The sequence below is a fragment of the Triturus cristatus genome, chromosome 4_2 (genome assembly GCF_964204655.1).
Source record: "Triturus cristatus chromosome 4_2, aTriCri1.1, whole genome shotgun sequence".
NCBI classification, from domain to species: Eukaryota; Metazoa; Chordata; class Amphibia; order Caudata; family Salamandridae; genus Triturus; species Triturus cristatus.
This window is the reverse complement of record NC_140586.1, coordinates 343,794,074-343,817,918: the sequence shown is the minus strand read 5'-3', so window position 1 is coordinate 343,817,918 and position 23,845 is coordinate 343,794,074. Positions and strand designations below refer to the sequence as shown.

At 43.9% G+C, this 23,845-nt stretch overlaps 1 long non-coding RNA gene across 1 annotated transcript in view; it reads right to left on the bottom strand.

The window, feature by feature from the left end:
• The window catches only part of LOC146833848 (uncharacterized), a 36,765-nt gene extending 14,103 nt beyond the window's left edge, over positions 1-22,662 (bottom strand). The window contains exons 1-3 of the long non-coding RNA XR_014960276.1: positions 22,544-22,662; positions 22,257-22,446; positions 10,285-10,355 (exon numbers count right to left, since the gene is read on the bottom strand). This is a non-coding gene — a long non-coding RNA (uncharacterized LOC146833848). The remainder of the gene's footprint in view (positions 1-10,284; positions 10,356-22,256; positions 22,447-22,543) is intronic.
• Positions 22,663-23,845: the final 1,183 nt, after the last annotated feature.

The following is a 23,845-nucleotide window of genomic DNA, read 5'->3' as shown; positions in this document are numbered from 1 at the left end:
TAAGTACATACCTGTGCCAACTAGAGACCCCCATTTCTAACATTCCCCTAGGTGGCCGCCGAGCACCGGGCCAAAAACCCAGGTGACCCCCCTTGTAAAACCAGGTCGTTTTGATGTGGGCAATTTTCATGTCGCCTCAATACGTTTTGGGCCCTTGCCTGTTGCGGGTACTTGGGCCTCCCACACGAGTGAGGCACCGTTTTTATCGGGAGACCCGGGGGACCGCTGGGTGGTAGGAAATTTGTGTCAGCCCGGTGATGCCACAACTTTCCCACACATAAATGTGTGAAAAGGGTGATTTTTTCAGCTATATTTGAGGTTTGCAGGGCATTCTGGGTAAGGAAACGTTGGGGGAGCCACGCAAGCCATACCTCCATGGAATCCCCCGGGTGTCTAGTTTTCAGAAATGTGTGGGTCTGGTAGGTTTCCCTAGGTGCCGGCAGAGCTAGGGTTAAAAAACTACAGCTAGGCACTTTGCCAAAAAAGGGACATTTTTCGCTACAAAATTGAGGTGTGTCCACGTTACGTTTTGCGCCGTTTCCTGTCGCGGGCACTAGGCTGACCCACCAAGTGAGGTACCATTTTTCTCTGAAGACTTTGGGGAACGCGGGGTGTGTGGAAATTTGTGGATCCACGCAGATTCCAGAACTTTCCACCAGAGAAATGTGGGGAAAATACGTTTCTTTGGCAATTTTTTAGGTTTGAAAGGGATTCTGGGTAACAGAACCTGGTGGGAGGCAGTCACGTCACCCCATCCTGGATTCCCCTGGGGTCTAGTTTTCAAAAATGTATAGGTTTGCTAGGTTTCCCTAGGTGCCGGCAGAGCTAGGGTTAAAAAACTACAGCTAGGCACTTTGCTAAAAAAGGGTAATTTTGCATTGTGAAAATGTCGTGTGTTCACGTTGGGTTTTGAGCCATTTCCTGTTGTGGGCACTATGCCTACCCCTACAAGTGAGGTACCATTTTTATCGGGAGACTTAGGGTAATTTAGGTTTGTAAAGGAACTGTTATTACCTATTGACTTTCGATGCATTTCTGCCTTCCAAATGAAAGACATTGTGTAAAAAAGAATTCATTCTAAAAAATGACTGATAATTCTCATGCTAGTAGGAGTATTCCCAAATTCGGAAATGTGCAAATATCTACTGTTTCTAAACTCTATATTTTGTTCCCATTTCAGAAATACATAGGTGTCTTTCATACCGATTTTTCCATGTACACATTTTTACAGAATAATTACTATATACCCGGTACATAATAAAAAACCATTGAAAGTTGCTGCTCAGTTTTTGGCTCTGGGTTCGTCGGGTTCTTGGTGAACCTACAAGTCCTATATATCCCCACAACCAGTAATGTCCAGCGGATGTAACGGTACATTGCTTTCAAAGAGCTGTCATAATTACAAGAAGTTACAGGTGAAAACGTTGGCACAAAAGGCGCTTTTTTGCAACAAATTTTCAATTTATCCTATATTTAACTGTTAGTTTCTATAAAGAAACCTTGATGGATCTACACAAATGACCCCTTGCTGAATTCAGAATGTTGTCTACTTCTCTAAAATGTATAGCTTCCCAGGATCCATTATTGCTTTTGTACCCATTTCTACCATTAACTGGAAGGAGGTCGAAAGCACCAAAAAATAGCAAAAATAGGCTATGTCCCAGAAAAATGCCAAAACTGTGTAAAAAATGTTGGGTTTCTGACAAAAGTCTGGTATCCCCTAAAAGCTGGGAAAATGGTGATTTCAGCCCCACAAACCCTTTTTTGATAACACTTGCAGGGAAAAACCCAGAAGCTTTCATTTGCAGCCCGGCTTTCCCATTTTCCCCAAAAAAAAAAAAAAAACATTTGCTGTATTTTGGCTCATTTCTGTGACCCCTCCAGGGGAATCCACAAACCCTGAGTACCTTCAGAATCCCCATGATGTTGGAAGAAAAGGACGCAAATTTGGCGTGGATACCTTATGTGGTCAAAAAGTTACAGGGGCCTCAGCGCGCACTACCCCAAATAGCCAAAAAAAGGGCGTGGCACAGGAGGGGAAAAGGCCTGGCAGCGAAGGGGTTAAGGACCCAACACTGCTTCTAGTAAAGATTCTGTCATAAAGCAGTATTGGAACTGGGTAGCACACGCTTCACTTATCAATCCATCATGGGGATGTCTAACTATGGAGTTCATGCATTTTAAATTGACTAATTTGCTAGAACAAGATCTAGACATTATCGAGTCACCTCAAGATAGGAAACTCTATATGCAGCTCTCTTCCCCTGAACTCCCTCACGGGCCTTTGGCACCATCCTCACACTACCTCTCAGCTTTGCCCCAGTTGTACTTTTACAGCAGAGACAACTGCCCATGTATTTTTTGCCTGTCCAGTGTAATTTCTCCCGAGAGCCAAATAGCTCAAACCCATTTGGAAGCAGCCGGAACACGTATTCATGGTGAAGCTCTCCGTATCCTTAGATCAGACCCCGAACCAGTGACTGCTTGCTCAGTAGCAAAATTCCCGGGTTATATGTGGGCAATTAGGAGGAAATCGCTAAAAACATGAGCTAACTCCTTATACTCCCATCCTTTTTATCAGTTTTATCTGTTTTAATCTTAGTGTTAGCTCATATTCTATTGATGCCACCTTAAGGTCTTGAGTGCAGTACACTCTAAGAACGCAGGCAGCATAGCGGACTATGTTGCTTCCTTCAGAATAGGCAGAGGTTTTTGCAGTCTTTTTTTTTTTCATTGTGCACCAAGTGGTTAATCCATATATTTACTGTACTGCTTGACTGATGCTCTTAGTATGTTATTTATGTCGACTTTTTGCTTTTATCCTATTTCACATGAGTTGTACAGCACTTGCACTTTTATGGTCGTATGACCGAAATAAAGTTTTATGATGTTGCAACATTAAAAAGCAGGGAGGGCAGCGCTGGCAAAACACACTGATAATCTTGTGGATGCAACACAGCTCTACTGATGCACCTCAGTCCAGATCTTCAGAAACCCTAGGTAGGCCAGAGCTTCCACAACACCCCAATAATCTTCTGGCTACTGCTCCCATTCGGTTACTGGGAACACAACTTTATCAATGTGCCCCTTGTCCTGAACACCAGACCCACCTGCTTTGCTGGTAATGAATCCTCACACAAAGCTCTGCCCCTCATATCAGGCTTGTGGCACCTCCTGCTTGTACACACAGTCTTGCAAATCCTGACTGAGATATATGCAAGCTCTTACTATTCCAGTCCTGCCCTGTAGAATGCCTTCCTTATTCTACTCTGAGGCCCACTATTCAGCTCCGCAAAGACAACTCATTCTAGGTCACTAGAGCCTGCGCCATCTCAAAACTACACCCCTCTTCCAATGCACCACATTATTGACCTGTTGCTAGGGTTGCCATGTGACCAGGTTTATAGCTGCATGAATGCAGTCTAATGTCCCTGCTTGCATGACATTTTTTATAGAGTTTTATATAGCGCAAACTCGACCCGAAGATATCAGGTATCAGAGCACTTTACATGAGCACCGGTTTCGTTACAGATGGACACATTCATTTTTTTGTTAGGCACAGGGAGATTAAGTGATTTGCCCAGAATCACAGGATGCTGAGAGTCTTTGCCGAGACTTGAACCCGGTTCCTCAGCGGAGAGGTCGACCGCTCTAGCCGTAACGCTACATCCTCTCCCTCATTATAAATGTTAGAAAGCACTTTACAATGTGTTCTTCAGCTCCCCTAATGACCCGATAGATAATTTAAGAAAAAGAAAGACAGAGGCCATGTTAAAATAAATACAGACATTTCCAAAATCTTTAAATAGTGAACTGAGGGCCGGTATTCTTCACTAGAAAAGGTGGCAACCCGAAACCATACTATGCCGTTACTGGGGACAACACATAGCTCTTACAACTCGTAAGTCATAGTTTGGACCCGTCTCCCCTGGGGTGGTGCTTGATTTTTCGTGCCAGATGACGTGGGAGCATTCATAAAACAAGCATTGGCATAGCCAATAAGTCTCGCCTTTGGGACCTTGTAAGTAAAAAAAAAAACTGAAGTAGAAGACTACACATTTACTTCGTATTTAAGATGCAGTAAATGTAAACGTGAAATCTTACACTCGTTTTATTTTTTTATTTTACTTACAAGGTCCTAAAGGCGAGACCTATTGGCTATGCCAATGCTTGTTTTAATCTGTTTTGTTAGTAGTCTGTATTGTTTTGCTAGTAGTCTGTACATGTGTGCTTGTTTTCTGCGGAGTGCAATATGGCTTTTGCTGTGCACAGACTGTTACTCAGGCAGGGAGAACGGACAGCACTTTGATGCGAGACAAAACCCTTCATGCCTGGTCGATATCAATCGGAAGAGGTTCTGCTGGACGTGCATACTTCTCTCTGATGAAATATATGGATCCTATAGCATCAGGTTCCATTTGGTACTACGGTGTGCTAAAATGCCAAATTAGAAAGAGGACACTGCCACCGAATATTCCACACATGTTGCCTTTATTGCTTAACATGCTGCACTGGTCACCTGTGCTTGCTGCATTGTTTGTACTTCCTTTGTACACTAACTAAATGAACATAGTCACAGTTTAATCCTCGCTGCTACGTGCTTCCGCCTGCCCCGAGGTGCTGTCCTGGACAAGATGTTAAAAGGGGTGGGCGTGGTGCTTAATTTGAAAAACTAAGAGTGCGGGCGCCAAAAAGCGCTGCTCAGAAGTCCTCGGTCAGCGCTATTGAATGTTGGCACGCCAATAACCAAAGCTGCGTATTGCTGAGTCCGCATCGGGCCTCTTAATCCCCTGCCAGGCGAACCCTGCTCCTTAATCACACTCTTGCAGGTAAGTGGACGCGTCATGCGTATCTGGACGCGAGATGCCATGTTGTTTATGTCTGGACTAAGAGATACAAACTAGGTTAGCTCTTAACACTCCTGCAACAACAGCAGCAAACCTCACACTCGAAGCAAGCCTTTCAGCTGAGGGCACACTGGGCAGGGAATTGTGTGTAATGTTGAATTAAAGGCTGTTGTCCTGATAAATGTAGATTATTGCGCAAGTGCCACTTTCTGGTGTCTGGTCTAATCCCGCCTGCGTCATGTTTTACAATAAAAGCATACTAAAACAGGTCTCCCTGTGCCGGCCAAAAACGTCCTTGCGTGATGCAATTGTGTTCGTGTGAAGCGCTACATAAAAACTGCAAAACCGAAAAAACAAGTAACCTGAGACTGGAATGCAGCCTGCCCTCCATCTGGCACACCGCGAGCCGCCGCTGCTAATAAATAAAAAAACAGATGGCACCGGCCACGCTGCTGCTCGCTCCGGAGCTCCCTAGGCCAGGGGAGAGAGATGGCGGGACATGCACCCGCCTTTGGCCAATTGCATGCGGTCTTTCTTAGAAAGACAGCACGCAAAGGCCAATAGCGGGGGATGAAATAAAAAGCACATGCACAAGTCCTCACTAACAGCCTCGCAGAGCAACGCATGTGCGCTGGCTCAGGCGAGACCTAAAAAGAGTCTGCCAACATGTGCGTTGCACATTACCCATGTCTTCCATTGTTAACGACACTAGACAAACTTTACATCTCTTGTTATTTCAGCACTGAGACTAGAGTTGCGACCTGGCCACTTTTTACACCAGCATGACCAGCATTTTTAGAACAGTTACTATAACATCATGACCAGCATTTGAATGTTCTGGCCAATACAACGTTTAGGAAAACTACTTAAAAACTGTCTTTTTTTCCTTATCAGTACATCCTTTATGGAGTAAACATCATAAGATTGTAAAGTTATAATTAAGACTCAGTTCCAGCACTTTGCACAATGTTAAAACATGAAGAGATTGCTGGTATTTTTCCTCGGTGAAGAGGTGGTAACACTGGATGAGACCGAAACACAATTTATTCGGTGTACCTCAAATAAATCTTGCAGCACCACTCATCTATCAGCACACACGCCACGTATGCACCTCAAAACAAACCTACCACAACCAACAACCTGCCAATATCTGGACCAGGGAGAGCTCTAAAAATATCACTCAATTCTGAACTCTGGTACAAATGCTATTCGAACAGGACTTACAGATAGCGCTGTCAATGCACACCAACACCTGGCTGCATGGAATTGTTTTCAGGCTTGTCACACAGGGTTGAAATCTGAGTGACAGTGAGAAAACAAAAACACTGACAGGTGAGCATCATACTTTCTCATCTATGCTGAAGGCAAGGGCGTAATGGACACCCCTGCCGTCCCCAAATTGCGGGGGGTTATCCTCTATACATTAAGGGGGACCCTTTCAGCTTGTCAGCTCGAGTGCATGGGTTCTCAGCATGTGTTGCAGCTACGGTTTCCCCACGCCACTGGCTGAATGAGCCCTGCCCTGGAACTTCTAGCAGCCCTGTGTGGCAGAAAGAATGTTCCCACAACAGCACAGGGCTCCTTTTATTGTGTTAAAAAAAAAAACAGATCCCACCAACTCCCCAGAAAGCAAAACTGAAAGAGGTTTTAAAAAGTTGTGAGGATGCCAACAGACAGTTTTAAAACTTTTCAAAACCTTCAGTCCTTCCGCAGTTTGGAAGAATGTTATTCAAAGAAGGAACAGACACTGGGGAATAGGTACAAGGAAATAATGCAGCACGGCGCTACAAAAATGTTGCAGTGCCGCGCCATTTCCAAAATGCAGGGATGCACCGTATTTACAAGAATTCGGTGCACCCTTGTGTTTTTCCTAGCGCAAAAACACACCCATGCGCCATAGAGCAATGAGGTCTGCATTACAGGAAAGAATGTTTATGTGCAAGAAGGTGCCCCTTCCTGCACATACACAATTAAAAGTAGCAAATCACCATTCTTTAATGAATGTTTTTGTACACAAAGGGACACCTTCATGCACAAAACCATCATTAATGGCGTTTTGCTCTACGTGTGCTGCAAAACGCAGCACACACAGAAAAATCAAAAAGAGGAGAAAAGTATTTCTCCTTGTTGCCCCAATCTAATGCCTCCTTTTGCATGGTGTTAGTTTGTGGTGCTTCCTCAGATTTACAGATCCTTGTAAATCTGGGGCTACATCAAAAATCAATGTGTGTTGCGGTGGAATGACCACACCAAATCCATTGTATACCCCTTTCACGCAGATACCTGAGTGAAAGGCACCATATTTACATAGCGGCCTTCAGGCACAAAATGTGGTTTAACGCCACTTTGAAAATATGGACCAGTGCGCTGCTCCACCAATATCAGTTCCGGTGGTGCAGTCTCCTTGTACATATGCTCCACTGACTTCTTGTGTCATGCAACAAAGCTGCATTGCTTCAGGCTGGGCTTTGTAATCTTAGTTTTACTGTGACCCATCAATATTTAATAATCTATCAAAACTATAATCTGTCGCTGTGTCTTGAGTGAGGCCAGATAAATTAGTACTAACTGATTTCACTATGATAGCCATTGGTACCTGTACTGTCTGAGTACAGAAACATCATTCTACAAAAACATCATAGCCAAAGTATTGACTACCAAAATATTATGAACCCAGGTATATATATAGATAAGTATTGATTTAAGAACTGTACATTTATCTACATTAGTCTGCCGTCACAATATTTAGGTAGCCAATATTCTGGGTATGATATTTTGTAGAATACCATATAAACTTGATATTCTAGCGATATATCATGATATACAATGCAGGTAAGAGCGGTGGGGTTGGGTGAGTCGACAGACAAGGAAAAATTAAATTAAAAAAAGAAAACCACTTACCTTGCGCTAGCTGCATCGCTGACTCAGCGATACAGCGAGTGCAAGGTAAGTAAGTGGGTTTCTCTTTTTAAAATCTATTTTCCCTCATCGTCTGTTGACTCCCCCAACTCCGGCCCACCACCAAACCGCTCTTACCTGCACGGGCAACGCCTGATACCGTTGAGGATGTATGCCTGAGTTTGTATCACAGTTTCAGTTTGTTGCTCTCATTGGTCATCTGTGCCAGCATACCACCCACACACACACACACCACAGTGCGGCAAGGAGCTGGTATCTTTTTCTGAACCATCGAACAACACGATTGCCAGTACTGATGCTTACTATATTAGTTCCTTCAACCAATCACATGTGACATTCAGTGACTGAAAAAAACACATTTTTATTTTTTGTTTGGTAGAAAGTTTTTTAATTCAATTTCATCAAAACTATCTTGTACACAGATTTCATAAACTCTGAAAGATAACTAAATAATAGATTTGTATCTTTTGTTAAAGAGGGTGCTGCCTTCAAAATAGAACAAAACCATAAGCTTCCTTTTTTTTTGTCTTCATTCTGCCAACTCTCTTGCTGATCTTACTCATCGCATTTGCCAAGGCGAGGAGAAGAGCTTTACCACATAAGAATACTGCGGTTTCCACTTTCATCCCTTCTCAGATAGACCTGAAACAGAGGGAGCCAGGACTGACAGCACAATTGGCTTAATCATTGGACCTACTAAAAGCACTGACTCCACTCCATCATTATCTACACTCTCTCCCGACTTTAGGGTCACAGGCCATATCTGATTGACTTGTCAAAATAATGCTTTTGAGCTAGTCAGAGAAGCAAGGTGGGCTTCCGGATTTCCAAAGTCTACAAATCTCCTGTCTCGCAAGGAGTATAGCAAAATAAACAAAGTTAGAACTAACAGTATTTATTAGAGCTGGAGCATCTTGAGGGAGCCCAACGAATACAAGTTTAGGGCTTACCTTGATTTGTTTACCCGTTACCTCCGCCAGGAAATTACAAACCTGAGTCCAATAACATGCAATCCCCGGACACGTCAAACACGTAGATACCATCTGCCGATGAGAGCATACAACTTGGGCATACATACTGATTTCCTGTAGCTTTAGACCACCACAGCTTGTGAGATAGTGAATGAGTCAAGCCAAACTTGCTTTGGATTTCCAACCTCCAGTGCTTCTGCCCAAAGCTTGTTGATCTCCACGATACAGTCCTCATCTGCCTCCACCAAGACCCAGTACCACATGTAGACTTCCTTTTTCAGGAAACCTACTCTCAACGCCTGGTCAAGCCAGGCCTGCGTAGCCCACCAGGAACTGACTTGGTAATATGAAACCTTGTAAATTCCCCATAGTGTAGTTACTCAACACTTCCCAGCTCGCTAGATTAGATGCAGTTTTGAGATCTCCCCAGATAAGTAACCCCGCAGATTTTAGTGGCAGACTGAGCTTGTCTCTCAAACATTCGGGGGTTCCTGGTGAATCCCAGATCGGGGCCCAGGACGAATAGTAAGGTACTCCTAGTTTTGTTCGAAAGTACATCCAGGTTCTTAAGGCCCCCTTCAAGATTTTCAGTCTCACCCTCTTTTTAAAATTTCGGGTCTCCATATTTAAACAAAGTGTCTGGGCCCTTGGCTCACATCTTTTAACACTGACCCAAAAAGTAATCCCAGGGGAGACCAATCGACTTCGTTGATAAGCTTACGAAAGTTCTTGAAACAAAATGCATGGCAGTATGCCAGGAGATCTGGAAGAGCCAACCCCGCCCCCCCCCTCCCCCTCCCCCCTTCAGCATCCTCTTTAACTCTTTCCAGGATATCCTGGACCCCTTTGAGGACCAGATGAAACTGCCTATCTTTCCCTGGAGCTTAGCTAAATCTTCTTTATAAAAGGCTAAAGGAATTGAGTTAAAGATAAAAGTGATCTTCGGAAGGACGATCACCTTAATAAGATTGACACAGCCATTAATATTTAAGGGTAGATTAGCCCACCTGGCCAATAGGCTCCCCACCTCTTGACTGACTTTTTTCCAGTTCGTTCTGGGCACATCTTCTAGCTTCTATGTTATTTGGATACCCAAGTACCGCATTTGGACCTTTGCCCCCAAACTGTGCTTGGCCTGATTCCATTCCATGATTTTGGTTTTTCCACTATTCACCTCATAACCTGAAATCTTACCAAAGCTTTGCGTCTTGGCCATTAAGTTGGGAATTGCCGCCTCTGGGCTAATAGTATAAAGAATGAGATTGTCCGCATACAAAGCCAGTTTTGCCACCAAGCCCGGAGATTTAAAGGGGGAGATGGTGGAATCCGGTCTAAACAAGGATGCAAACGGCTCTATATAAAGATTAAACAAAAGTGGAGACAGTGGGCACCCCTGTCTTGTGCCTCTAGTGGAGTTGAACCACTCTGACAGCTCCTCATTCACCAGCACCGTAGCTCTGAGGAAAAAATAAAGCAACTCACCCTTTGTATTGCAAATGATCCATTGAATATTTTTGACGATGTTGATATTTTGTAGGATGTTTTACCTTGTCAAAACAGACTGCTGCCGGCAAATGATTTGTAGTCATCTCCTTTCAGCATGTGCCACATACCTGAGCTATAATGGAAACAAATAATTTCAAGTGAGCAGATAAAGGAAACACAAACAATTTTGGGCATTGTAAGTGGAGGGTAGAAACAAGTTATGGATTTGGGTGTTGTGAGATATATATCTCTGAAAATTAGTGGTCATCCAGCTGGTCAAAACAGAATATCCTTTACCTTTTAGGCAGTCAATCTCAGGTTGTACAGCTCTCTTTTTCATAAAAGTATTCACTCCTTTTTCGTACAAGCAGAGATGAAATAATAGGAATAGGTGTTCTCTCAATTAATGATTGACAAATCATACATAAATTTCATTAGGGCGCAAGCGCCTTTATTGCAGTGTGATATTATGCACTTTTAGTTATCAAACAATGATAGAATTACCGGTCCTGAAAAACAAGAGAAACCAGTGAACTTTAAACCACTTCCGTGCAACTGTTTATAATATAAAGTTCTTCTCTTTAGTTCATTCATATTTTTAAAAGTTATGTTAAAAGTTCTTTTCAGTCAAGACAATTAGGGAACTACATTTATTCTGTATTACAAGAAAGTATTACGTCCTAAAAAAGGAGGCCTTGGTCACCATGCAAAATAGAATAGGCATGTAGGCTTATTCTATGCAATTCCGTATAATTATACTCTTATAAATCTCAGCTTACACGATGGCCACCACACTCTCACTGCTTGTGAACTGGTCTTAAAGGCGAGTGGGATGGTGCACATCAGTGATAACAGCAGCAGCATAAACTTCACTGTAGGGCAGGTCATTTGACAGGCATAGTCACAAACTGCATTTTGGAATACGTTTTGAAGTACTACAAAATGCTATTCATAAACCTATGTGCAGTGTCTATGTCTCTCCTATAGTTTTCTGTGCAGAGATCTCTTCCTACCTCCTCAAAAAACCCTCCTTTGACAGCTAATTCTCCACATGTGCAAGTATACATATTAGGAGTAAATGTGTGAGGGGAGTGGTTGGAAAATGGGAAATACTAAGGGGGGGGTAGATAGGAAGAACTAAAGAGGGTTTAAGGAAGGGGTTTAGGCAGGGATGTGTAACCTCCAGTTTGACCCTGTAAGCACAGCACTGGATGTGAACATAGGCATGGGGCACTGAGACACAAGGTGTCCTCTAGCTGTACTTGCTCCTTTTTTCATCATCAGGGATGCACTAATGGGCAAGTCCTGCCACTTCTGACCTCATCATTAGGGATGCACTAATGGGCAAGTCCTGCCACTTCTGACCTATCAAAATGCCTACTCCTGGGGAGAAAGATGAAAGCTGGCCAGTAAATTTAGCTTTGAGTGCAATGGCAATATTGATTTAAGTATTGTCAATTCATTGAGTGGTATTTCTGACCTCCTGCCTGTGCAGCACTTTCTGCATGCAGCTTTGTAAAACGGATGAAGCTTTGAGTCATCTGTGCTCTATTTAGGAATTTGTCATAAGCCTGAGGTTTGAAAAACTAATATATTTGCATATTAAGTTTATAATAAATGAACATTACCTATTTCCGACAATGTACAGCATTTAGGCATACATTATATAATACAGATTTGAAATTGCCATTACTTAAATTGCACCTGTACAGCAGACGCCAAAGTAGCCACTGTACATTGAATCGATCACCTTCTTACAGAAATGAACAGAGCATCTTTTGAACAAAAGTGAGTGGCACACAACTAGAGAGCAACAAGAATTGGCAAAGCCAATAGGCCTTGCCTGGAAATGTGTTTTAACCACCAGTGTGGCAGCTGCTCAGCATGGCTAAAAGTTGGTGGTGTGGGGTGGGTTATATTGAGGTAGAGTGGATCGGGATAAATTGGTGTAGAGTGCGGGAAGAGATGGGTGGATAGGACTGGGGTGGAGTGGAGTTGGATAAATTGGATTTGAGATTCATAGAGGAAGAGAGGCGTGGAGTAGATTAGAGAACGGTATATTAGACTGGAGTGGAGTAGATTGCGGTGGGGTGAAGTGGGGTAGACTGGAGTAGAGCTGGGGGAGATTGGCGTGGGTTAGTTTGGGTACATTTGAGTAGAGTGTGGTAGATTGGAGTTGAGTGGTGTATATTTGGGTAGGGGGGGGAGTGTGGTAGAGTGCAGAAGGTAGACTGAGGTAGATTAGAGTGGGGTAGTAGACAGATATATTGGGGTAGACTTGGGAAAGAGTGGAGTGCAGTGGATTGGGGTAGATTGGAGTGGGGGAGCGGATTTGGATACATTGGAGTGGAGCGAGGTAGAGTGGAGAAGATTGGAGTGTAGTGGGGTACATTAGGGTGGAGTGGGGGGTTCAGTACATTGCAGGGGAAAAGACTGGATTGGAGTGAATAGGGGAGATTGGAGTGGATTGGGGCAGATTGGAGTTGAATGTGGCAGACTGAAATGGAGTTGGGCAGAATGTACTGGGGTAGTGTTGTAGAGTGGGGTCAACTGGCGTGGAGTGGGATAGATTGCAGTGGAGTTTGGGGTGGAAAATCGGAATGGAGTGTGGAAAATTAAACTGGGTTAGATTGGGTTGGATTGGAGTAGACTGGAGCAGTGTGGTAATCTACAATGGAGTGTGGTAGACTGAAGTCGAAGGTGGTGGGGTTGAATGGGTTAGATTGTAGTGGAGTAGGGGAGACTGGATCGAACTGAGTGGATTGGGATAGATTAGAGTGGTGTGGGGCGGGGCAGATTGAGTGGGGTATATTGTTGCGAACTAGAAAGAGTAGGGGTAGATTGGGGAAGAGTGCAGTGGGGTGAGTGGAGTGGTACAGATTGGAGTGTACATAGTAGAGTGGCGTAGTGTGGGGTATGAATGGTGTGGTAGCCCACTACCATCACAGACAACACATTTTCAATTGAAATGACCATTACATTTGCACCGAAATATGGCGTTACTGCATACAACCGATAACGTGTACTAATGTCATCACCTAGTGTATTGATGTGTCATATTCAAATTTGTTTCCACTACACTTCAGAATTACATTTGTACTAATTCTGATACATCACCATAGTTAGTTTTTGTAGTGTGCTAGGGAAAAAAACTCCCAACATACTCTCCGCTTACATGGGTACTTAGCAGGACTGTCACATAAATGCTCTCACTTTGAAGTCAGAGAAAGAAAAATAAACACCAAGCTCCTTGAAAGAGAAAGCCTGACATTGGACCTCTGTCCTTGAATGCACAGCAAATGTGATAAGATAAGAACAAGATTTAAATATCTGTTTGCAGATAGCAAATTCGTAAGAATACAGTAAACAAGGTTTGGGCAACAGGAGGGGCGAATTCAAGCTGGACAGCCTAAAGCAAATGAAGCCAAAAAATAGAAAGCCAGAAAATGTAAGTTACAATCCACAAAGACAATGGTAAGAAACGGGCGAATGCATTCCTAAGTCAGTATTCAACTAACAAGCATTTGCAATGCAATAGGTCTCGCATTTACGCTAGTTTGAGCTATTGAGATTGTAAATGACAATGCCTTTTTTTTGTTTCCCTTTTTTAAAACCTAAATAAAAGGCATTGTCATTTATAATGCCAATAGCTCAAACTCGCGTAAAATGCTACACATCGTGATTCATATTACCACAAAAGTAAAGTCCAGAATTAATGTACTATTGCGAATTGCTAAACGAATTGGAATCATTCTGGCATAGAGGGCATGTTATGGGGTTATCGTTGAGTGTCGAGCATACAAGACCTGCAGTCATTATATAAAAGCTGGTATTCTCAACTGCTGAAGAACAGTGCCTCGCTTGCCACTGTGTGCTTCATAGCGGCCTTTGGTACAGACGGACTGACCCGTCCACGGGCACTTTTCCTGCCCTTTTACGGATTTCGATCCCTCCACGGACTGCGATTGGCAGGCTGCGGTCGTGGCTCGCGGACACGAGGTGTGACTGTGGCTCGCAGACTCTGTGGGCACGAGGTGTAACTGCAGCTCGTGGACTATGAGGGCACAAGTAGGGAGTGCGGCTCGCGGACGGCGCTCGCAGGTAGGAGCGCTTCATGGCGGAAAAGTTGCATATGAGAAGCCGTGGCCGCAGTTCGTGAAGGGTTGCCCTCTGCTGCACATATCAAAAGGGCGAAGGGGGGGGGGGTTTACCAAACTCTGTCTGGTGTACGCAAGTTTAAAAATAAATGATGGGAGGGAATTTAAACAAGAGATGAGCTGCACTGTGATGTGGGGTGCACTGTGACATGGGGTAAGCTAGTAAGTGCAGGTGATTGCCTTGCTGCTGATGATCACGCTCTGTACAGCACGAGGCTCGATTATTCCTCCGAGGTCATTCTCCGTAACCATTGAATGCCGGCTCGCTGATATAATTAATACTAGGCCGTGTAGAAATGCCGCCGAAAACAAATTAACCGCATTACTCACTATGAGTGTACTCGTAGCCTGCCGTGGTTAGCAGTAAGCAGTCCATATTCACGATCTCGTTTTCCAGGGTCCGCAAGGTTCGTTTCACAGTTCCGCAAGAAGTCGTTGTTGGTCGTTTCGTTACTGTTCTGCAGTTCCGCTCGTCACCACTTTTAAGGAGACGAAGATTTCGTAGAGTGAACATGTACTTTCTTTATTAGAGGGGGAACAAGCGCAGCCATGATGTTTCCGTTTGGCTTGTTCTGCCGTCGCCTCGCCTGCCAAAAGGTTTCTTGTCTTTATGGGGCCATGTGTTTGGCCCCATAAAGATAAGAAACCTTTTGCGACCAACGCAAAGCAGGCGAGGCCGTCCAAATGGGACGGCTCGAAAAGCCAAGCAAAAACGTCACCTCTTTTCCAATGGCTGGCCCCCGTTTAGCATAAACGGTGACGCCAGCCAATGGAAAAGAGGGGCGGGGCTTAATGCCCCTTACAGAAAATACCTGTTAACACTAAATCTCGCCAGCGAGACTGCGCATGTCTGCGAGGCGAGACCTAAAAAGGAGCTTAGTTACGTAGATTAAAAAAATATATAGAAAGGAAGAGAATGAAACATGGTAGGAATAACAACTAGCATTTGCATAGCCAATAGGTCTCGCCTTTGGGACCTTATAAGTGTTTAGTTATACAGACAATATTCTTGGTGCAAGAACATCAACTGTTGCATGGCTAAACACTTATAAGGTCCCAAAGGTGAGACCTATTGGCTATCAAATGGTAAATTTAATTTGGGATGCATTATTCATGTATGCCTGTTACACAAAGGAGTAATGGTGCTTCTGCTGTGGGTGCTTGTGTGCTACATTTGCCTGGTGAACACTTACCATCTGGCTATACAATGCTGAAACACATTGACAAAGCAAATATGTCTTGCATTGCCGAGACTGACTAGGTTTGCAAATGCTTGTTACACATGATAGTACTGCCTGGGAACAAAATGATACCTCTTTAGTAATAGTTTAACAACCAAATACATAATTATGCAAATGAAAGATGACCAGTTAACTTTTTCAAAGGGCATGGTCTAACTTTTGATCTATTTGAGGTACAAAAACACATTTTTTTGTTAAATTCTGCAGATTGTTAATTATGTTACAAATCTATAAGCATGCAAAACAAGATGCTGAATCGCATAAAACCAGTGTCCCCAACTATGAGCCGCTGGCTTTCGGCTCATATAGTCACTGCTGAGGGCATATTAAACAGAACTGAATCCCTTCATCGGTTCCTCGGCTCGAAGCTTTGTTTTTGTCAAGCAAGAGCTCAGGTCTCCTTGGATGAGAGGGGGTAGAGAAGAATAGTCAAATAAAACGGAGCTTCGACTGTAACCAAAGAGTAGAGGATAACATGCATCAGGTGATTAAATATTAGATTTCTAATTCGGAATTATCGGATACGGGTACAACAAGCATAACCAATTTACGCTGCAATCTATTTTGACATCGTGATAATGTAAAGCTATCTATTCTATATCACTGCTTAATATAAAATAATTGACTTTTATCTTCTCTTAGGACATTGTAGCGAAACCTCTCTATTAAAAAAATAAATAGAGAGATGCTCCAAAATTTACAACCCTTTCCCTGAGGTGCGTCGTCAGAGCCACACAAGGTGCAACTGAGTCGAGAGATTGGGCAAAGAAAGGCTTATTACAAAAAAAAAAAACCCACACACACACCATATCAAATGTAGCCTTTCAGGAGAGTGCCGATTAATGTTTACCATAAAACAATTAGGGCGCCATCTTTTATAGTGACCATCGAGATCAGGAAATGCTGATTTATGTGGGCACAGTTTACAGGGCAAAGACAAAAAATCATGTTGGTAGATTCACAATGTGTGTTTTGATGTAGTACTTGCTTGAAAGTGATGCATTATGGGTATGGTGGCTTTGCTGATGCTTGTGTGCGGTGGCCTCTCGGGGGATTTCTGAAAGACTAATGACCGCAATTCTACTTAACGCCGACAGAGGTCATCCCATTTGATGAAAGTTTTGTGCGTTTGAACTACCCAGTCATAATTAAATATAAGCTCAGTTTGTTTTAAAATATAAGGCTATTGGGAATCACAAAGGACTTCCACAAGCATAGCAGCACGGTCGAATTCTTTTAGAAGGAAATGGAACTACATGGTGACTTGCCATAAATATCCTTATATGTGGGAGCCTGGGGTCCCTACGTAAAAGCATACGTGCGGCGTAGGACCAAATTACAAGGCAACTGACACGGCCTGCCAGACACACACAGCGTTTCCCTTGCGGGAGCGAGCAGTAGCACCATCTGTTTCCAAGATAATTATAGTGGTCGTTAAAGCTCACTACCGCAAGGGAAACGCTAAACGAGCATGCGTTGCAATTGAAAGCAATGCAAAGCGTACACGTTTTTAGGCAAAAAAGCTGATCGATTCCACGAGGTCCCCTCCTATGCAGCGCATGTGGGCTACGTAGGCGAGACCTAAAAATATGGTGAAACAAATCGAGAGGAAAGAGTGACAAAAAGTACTAGGTGTTTTTATTATGTCTGGTGATTTCACTAAAATTATTTATGCAATAGACTTACACTGCAAGGACGTTCGGTCAGGCCTCTTCTTCCACTGGCCTGTTGTGCCATTTTTAGGTCTCGCCTATGCATCGCGCATGCGCTGCATAAGGAGGGGACCTTTTGGCATCGATCAGCATTTTGGCCAAAAACGTGCAAGCTTTGCATTGCTTTCTATTGCAACGCGTGCACTTTGGCGCTTCCCTTGCGGGAGCAAGCTTTGGTGACATCTATTTGTAATTATCTTGCAAACAGATGGTGCCCCCGCAAGGGAGACGCTGTGTCTTTTTTTTTTGCTTTTCCCTCGTGCCTTCGCAGATGCTGAGTGCGTGCCATGAAGCAGTCTTGCTGACTTCCGCCTACCCGGCCTGTGCAGTCCATTTGCTGCCCGCCGTCGCCGCTGGTCAGTACTTGTTTGTTTGTTATCCTCTCTCCATCGCATTGTATTCCCTTCCCCAGCCTCCTTCTCTTTACAGACTCACAAACTCTCTCCAGTTTTTTTCGTGCTTCCTTCATCTCTTATTCCTTCCCTCCTCTTTCCTTCCTACTCTTCAACACCATCTGCACTTTCTTCTGGAATGATCCACAACACAAAAACAGCTGGAACTCACCATCCTCGGAACACCGCCTAGAAGCCGAGACACTTGCCAAGACTGCGCTGTGCAAAAACAGTGTCCCACTCCCCTGGGTCGTGTTGATCACCTTCTGACTTCTGGGTAGCGTGACAACAGAGGCAACATCACGGTGCACACTCCCTGCTGCTTTACAATAAAGTGCGTCCATGCCTCAGACAAGCTGAACAATGGAGGCGCCGTCACGGCTGTCGGTCTAACCCTGCAAATACCTTTTTGTCCTCCTGTTGTAATGCCATGGCCACGCCCCCCTTTCGAGGGTGGACGCAGATTTTGCATCTTCCCCTGCTGGGCGGCACTATTGGAGGGCCCTTGCGGCTGCACATATCCCGTGCTTCTCTCATAGCTGCCAAAGTTTCAGATTGCTTAAGTGTGACATGTTCCAATTTCCAGTGTACATGTGCGTGACATTCAACGACAATGTGCGACACTTGGAGACCGGCTAACAAGTGGTCACTGCAGAGCGCAGCCGGCCCGCTGTGACACCGTCCATGATGTCCCCAGGCTAGCAAGGCAGCCTGCAGTCAGTTCAGAGCCCTATGTGCTGAAACAAGGGCTCTGGGTCTGTCGTGAATTGTGAGGAGTGTCGCAGCGCTCTAAAAAAATTACATACAAGGGATTTATAAATACCTCAGACATCAGTTGTCCGAGAGCTTAGTAAGCCAGTTACTCTCATCAGCAGGCTCGGTCCGGAGTCGCACAGTATTATCATGAGCAGACAGGCACAAGCCTCGCACTGGCAGCAGCACGTCGGACTCGAGAGGCGGGCGGCTGGGCTGCATGGCTTAATCTCTTGACGCGAGGGGCTACAGGGGGCACCAAATGGCAGCACGAGTTAGCTGCGGTACGAGCAGCAGCGGACGGGCTCCAACCAAACTTAACTTAGAGTGCCGCCTATAGTCAGCAGTCTCTGGCTCACCGGCCCTGGTATTCGGCAAAATCATTGGAGTGCCCGACCGTAACGATTATGTCACATGCTGCCACCCACGGTGATTGGATCTGGCGAGGACAGCTCAGCCAGCCCTGAGCCTGCAGTGCAGCAGCCAATCAGTGGCCAGTCACAGCAGCGAGAACTGAACTTTGTTTTGCTCAGTAGTGCTAATAGCAGCGGGTGCCTGCTTTGACAGACAGCTTCAGCACCAGGCGCTATAAATGCGTGACATACCATTTCCCTGGGGAGGTGTTGCATTCCTTTGAGTGAATATGTGTGTGGGGTGGGGAGCTGAAGCTTGGAAAAAGCATTCTGCTAGGCCATCGGCGGTGTAAGTGCTCACGGGAGCCATTCTCTGCTTTTGTGCACTGTATGGTAGATGTTTGCTCTCGTGTGGCGCACTTTCCTCCCCTGCTCTCTTCTGTTGACTTACATCTCCTCCAGCCCCCCCCGGGGACCTTACGGGTGCACTGATCCGAGGGTCCCTTCTGGGGACAGTGCCGCATAAAACGGCGTGTGTTTTTACGTGTAACAGGATTTCTCCAATTTGAGGTGGCGATGGAGTTCTGTATATGTTATTATGGCAGTGGGGTCACACCGGCCCTGTTGTCTACACCCCTACCCTACAATGCAGTTTCAGTGGTGCAAGCGTATCCGCTCTACGCCCCCCTCCCCCGAGAGCCCCCCCGCCGAATAGTGCTCTCTTTTGTCGTGCTAGTATTCCCACTCCCCTCGTTAGGGTAATGCAACCCACAAATGTCCCCCGATGCATTTGTTTGAGGTAAGCTTTCGCACCCTCTTTGGTGTTAGGTTAGAATAGATAGACTGCTTTACTTCGGGAAAAGCAAGACGTTTTCTGTTTATAGCGCAGCGTGATACATTTAAGTTGAACAGAGTTCTTAATGTATTGCAATACAGCAGTTTTTATTTTTGTCCCTGAATTTAGGGCCGCTATGCTAATTTACGTTAAACGTTACAGGCCAGGGATCAGAACTGCAGGTCTGTTTTTTTTCTGGCATGTTCCTCGTTGATTGTCAGAAACGTTGAAGCTGTGCGTTTGTGCAGCTTCCAAGTCTGGACTTTCACAGCCTTGCACATTAAACACAGAACTATGCCAAATGCAGATCTCTCTTCCAGGTCTGCGTTTGTTAAAATGTAAAAGAAAACTAAATAGCACAAGCTGCCACATGCCTTAGCTGGCTGAGGGTTTCACTAATTCTGCGCCGCTACATCTGTGTGTCTGTGTGCTGCTCCTGTGATTGTCTTCAGATGTCGATATACCCTGCTCTTGCCTTTCCCCAAGGCTCCAGTAAGGTTAGCCTTCAGATAGGGGCATTACATATGTGCATGTCAAACTGGAAGTTCTTGTGATCTTGGAATTCACATACACAAGAAGTGTATGTAGTCGGTAGGGGCGTTGCTACAGGCTACTGTGATGTTGGATGTTCATGATACATTACGTGTACTTGCAGACTCGTGTGATGGGTTTTCATAGATTCATGTTGCTGCTGTGTGTAGGGGTAAAATAAGGACTGCATGCGCTTTTGTTTTCACACATTGTACTGCCCATATTCTCCCTGATTGCCCAGACCTCAGTGGAATGAAGGCATCCAGTTCTTTCACCTCTCATATAATTTTTGATCGCATGTCTGTGCAGCTATAAGGTCCCTAAGGCAAGACCTATTGGCTATGCCAATGCAAGTTCATTTTTGTCCCACCCAGTGCAGCATTCAGCATGGGCAGAGAGGGTCAGTCAGCTCACTTCAGCTGAATGACTAACTTGATTCTTCTTTCCATAAGGAACACATTGCGAGACAACGTAGTTCCTTTTAGGAACTGCTATAGCAAGTGTACAATCTGAGAACAAAAAAAAAATCTTAGCTTTTTTTTTTTTTTTTAGACCAGCAAGATCCCTGCAGCTTCTGCTAACAATATAGCTTTGCAAAAGACAAAGATACTAAACTAGCTGGCTGGCAATGTCAGACCTATTTGCTTTGCCAGGTCCAGTTTCCCACTGTATTCTGTACCAATAGTGCCAGTTTTATAATCTGATAAATATGACTATAAAGCACAGAATGCAAAAAATAACTCACCTGCGCTACTCATACATGGATTTTAGAAACTCAGAGATCTGCTTGGTTCGGAAACAATCATATAGGAGGCCAAGAAATTCTAACACTGCTTTTGAACTACTTCGACATCTACATATATGTTTTTACTGAGCATACGATGGCAGACATTGGCATTTGAAATACTGGATAGCAGAGTTAGGGAGATCCAAACAGCAGGGACCTTTTAACTAACACCACTGTGCCCCTTAACACGGGCAAGATTGAAAATCAAATATCTCCAAGGCAAAGGGCACAAGTAGGGAGCACAGTTATTGTCGCAATGTGTGACTTAGTAAAACATTTGTGCAAAAAATGTGCCATTCACAGCATTTCAATAATCAAGGTACCAGTGGTAGAGGGGATGATTGGAAAGACAGACACTATTATACTGGTGGCTTCCTAATGTTGAAAATGTCTCGCCCCTGCTGTGACTGCAGAAATAGCTTTGCAAAATGTATAGCCTATGTGAGGTGAAAAAAAGGCCGTGCTACCGAAAAGACAGCCTCACGTCGTGGAAGATCAAGATACCCTAGAAAAAGCAAGAGGACTGACTCCATTGTGAAAATCATACGGACAAGGATTGCCAAATACGCAGTCTATACCTAATAAATTGGTAGCATAGACAAGCATGCATCATACCTGCACAAACTACCACATAGTACCTCGAAAAGATCTGGCATTATGGTCAGAGCTACTTTCTTCAGAACCGAGGAACCAGGATCGATGTACGGAATCTGCTCGACATGCTGTGATTCTCTACAAATAACGTAAGGTTCCCATGCCTAAAGGAAAACACACATTTGACCCTGGGTAATATAATGGATGCCCTTGTAAAAACGCTTCAATACTTTCGGGCCGAGTTCTGCTCCATAATAATGAAAAAAGAAACCCATGTCCTATTAAGAGTCTAAAAACATACCCTCTCTAATAGGAGGAAAGTATTTTGTTTTCAGTTTTATGGAGCAGATATTGACCCGAAGCGATTGGAACCCAATTAATATGCGGACCAGAAAGGCCAAAAAGTGAAAGATACACGAGGCATTTATTAAGCCTCAGCAAAAAAAGATAAAACTTCAAGTCAGCTGTTGCAGATGAGCATTAGGAGCACGGAAACGGAACGCATATATTTTAAATGTGCAAATACGCAGCTGCCTAGTATTTGGAAAAATACAACTTAAGTGCGAATCTCGAAAAGAATGTTCAGAGTCAGGCCACAATTAAACCAGGAAAAAGATAGCTGCAGAATTAAATAATACTTTAAAAGCGATGCAGTGCCACAATAAAAAATAACAAGTACCCCTCAATTGTGGATATGTGGTCCGTCGGCTGCGCTGCCCTCTGTGGGACAGGAAACCAGGGGTCGAGCCTCGAGGTCGCGTCCACATCCTGTGATTCTAGGCAAATCACTTAATCTCCCCGTACCTGAATATGTAATGTAAATACGGTGATCATGTACAGCGCTCCAATACCTTCGGGTCGAGTTCGCGCTATATAAAAGACGCACAAAAAAATAAAAATTGTTACCAGGTGCCCATCATTTCGGACTACAATCCGATCCCCCTATTTTCCTGACCACGCTTTTACCTCAAAGCAATTCGGGAACAGAGGCTGAATACGACATTCCGAGCAATCATTCTATTTCGCATACCTCTTCGACTCCGGCAGTATCAGTCGCATGTTCCTCAAAATATCGGGTCAGGCAGGTGACGTTACTTCCTGGATGACGTCCCGTCCGGCGCCACTGGATGTCCGCCCCGAAGCGCTTTAGAAACGTGCTTGAAACGCATGTGTCATTCAGAACCCTAGGTTGGTGGAGGTATAAGTGCGTGGTGCAGCTGCATGAAATCGAGTTTCAGAAAACTGTTAGTTAGGTTTGAATTCCAGCGCTCCGATTTATTAATATACGTGCGCAACAAGGGATGATTTATGCATATTTTTTTTAAAAAAGAAAGAGAATTTTAGTAAAAAATGTCTATTTCAGCAAAGTCAATTTGAGATGAGACACTAAAATATAGTCATTTGTGCCTTCAAAAAATCGGGAGTTTCCCACCTGAATCTGGTCTATTGGCAATTATGTTTATGTACCAATTAAGATCTGCATATCTGACTTTTTACGTGCAGGACATTACGTCTGGAACTGATAGTTTCAATTTTAATGACTCAAAACCCCAGAATGCAGCAAACATTTCTGAAAAGAGAAAATGTGAGTGAAGCCACAGATAGTTATATTCTACAGGAATAGCATGTTTCTTTTTCAAACACTGTAACGTGCTTCCCAACATAAAGATTCCCAGTGACTGTTCAAAAAAGAATAGCATTGCCACTTGCTAATTTATGAACGTCGTACCAAGTGCGTAGTAGTCACCCTGAAACTTTTGTAAAGCAATTGAACTGGTGCCTCTCGCTTTATGTGGTACCAAATTCTTCCAGTCACTTAAATATTATAAATAGAACTCTCGGTTTTATGGTCTTCATGTTTTTTGACATTTCTGTCTATCCATATTTTCTTTTCGTCTACTTTAGCTGTACTTGTCCATATTTATTATGATTTTTGTGAAAAAAATAAAGCTGAAACTGGTATATTTACACATTTATTTAACCAATAAATATGCAGCCATGCTTGAATGCCGGCTAGGTTTCAGTGACATGAACACCCGCAGAAGATAAATCAATGCACTTCTATGAAAATCTGCAAATTTCAGTATCAGCCTTGTGCATAATTACTGCTGTTAAAACCTCATTACTAAAGTTCCTTTCTTTTTTCTTCCCCCTTACCTATCAATCGACCCAGTTATTAGCTTGGCAGCCATGGCAAAGTGAATTTAGAATCACTCAAAAAGCACCTAATTTCCGTTTTTATCCACATTTAAAAATAAATACAGACAA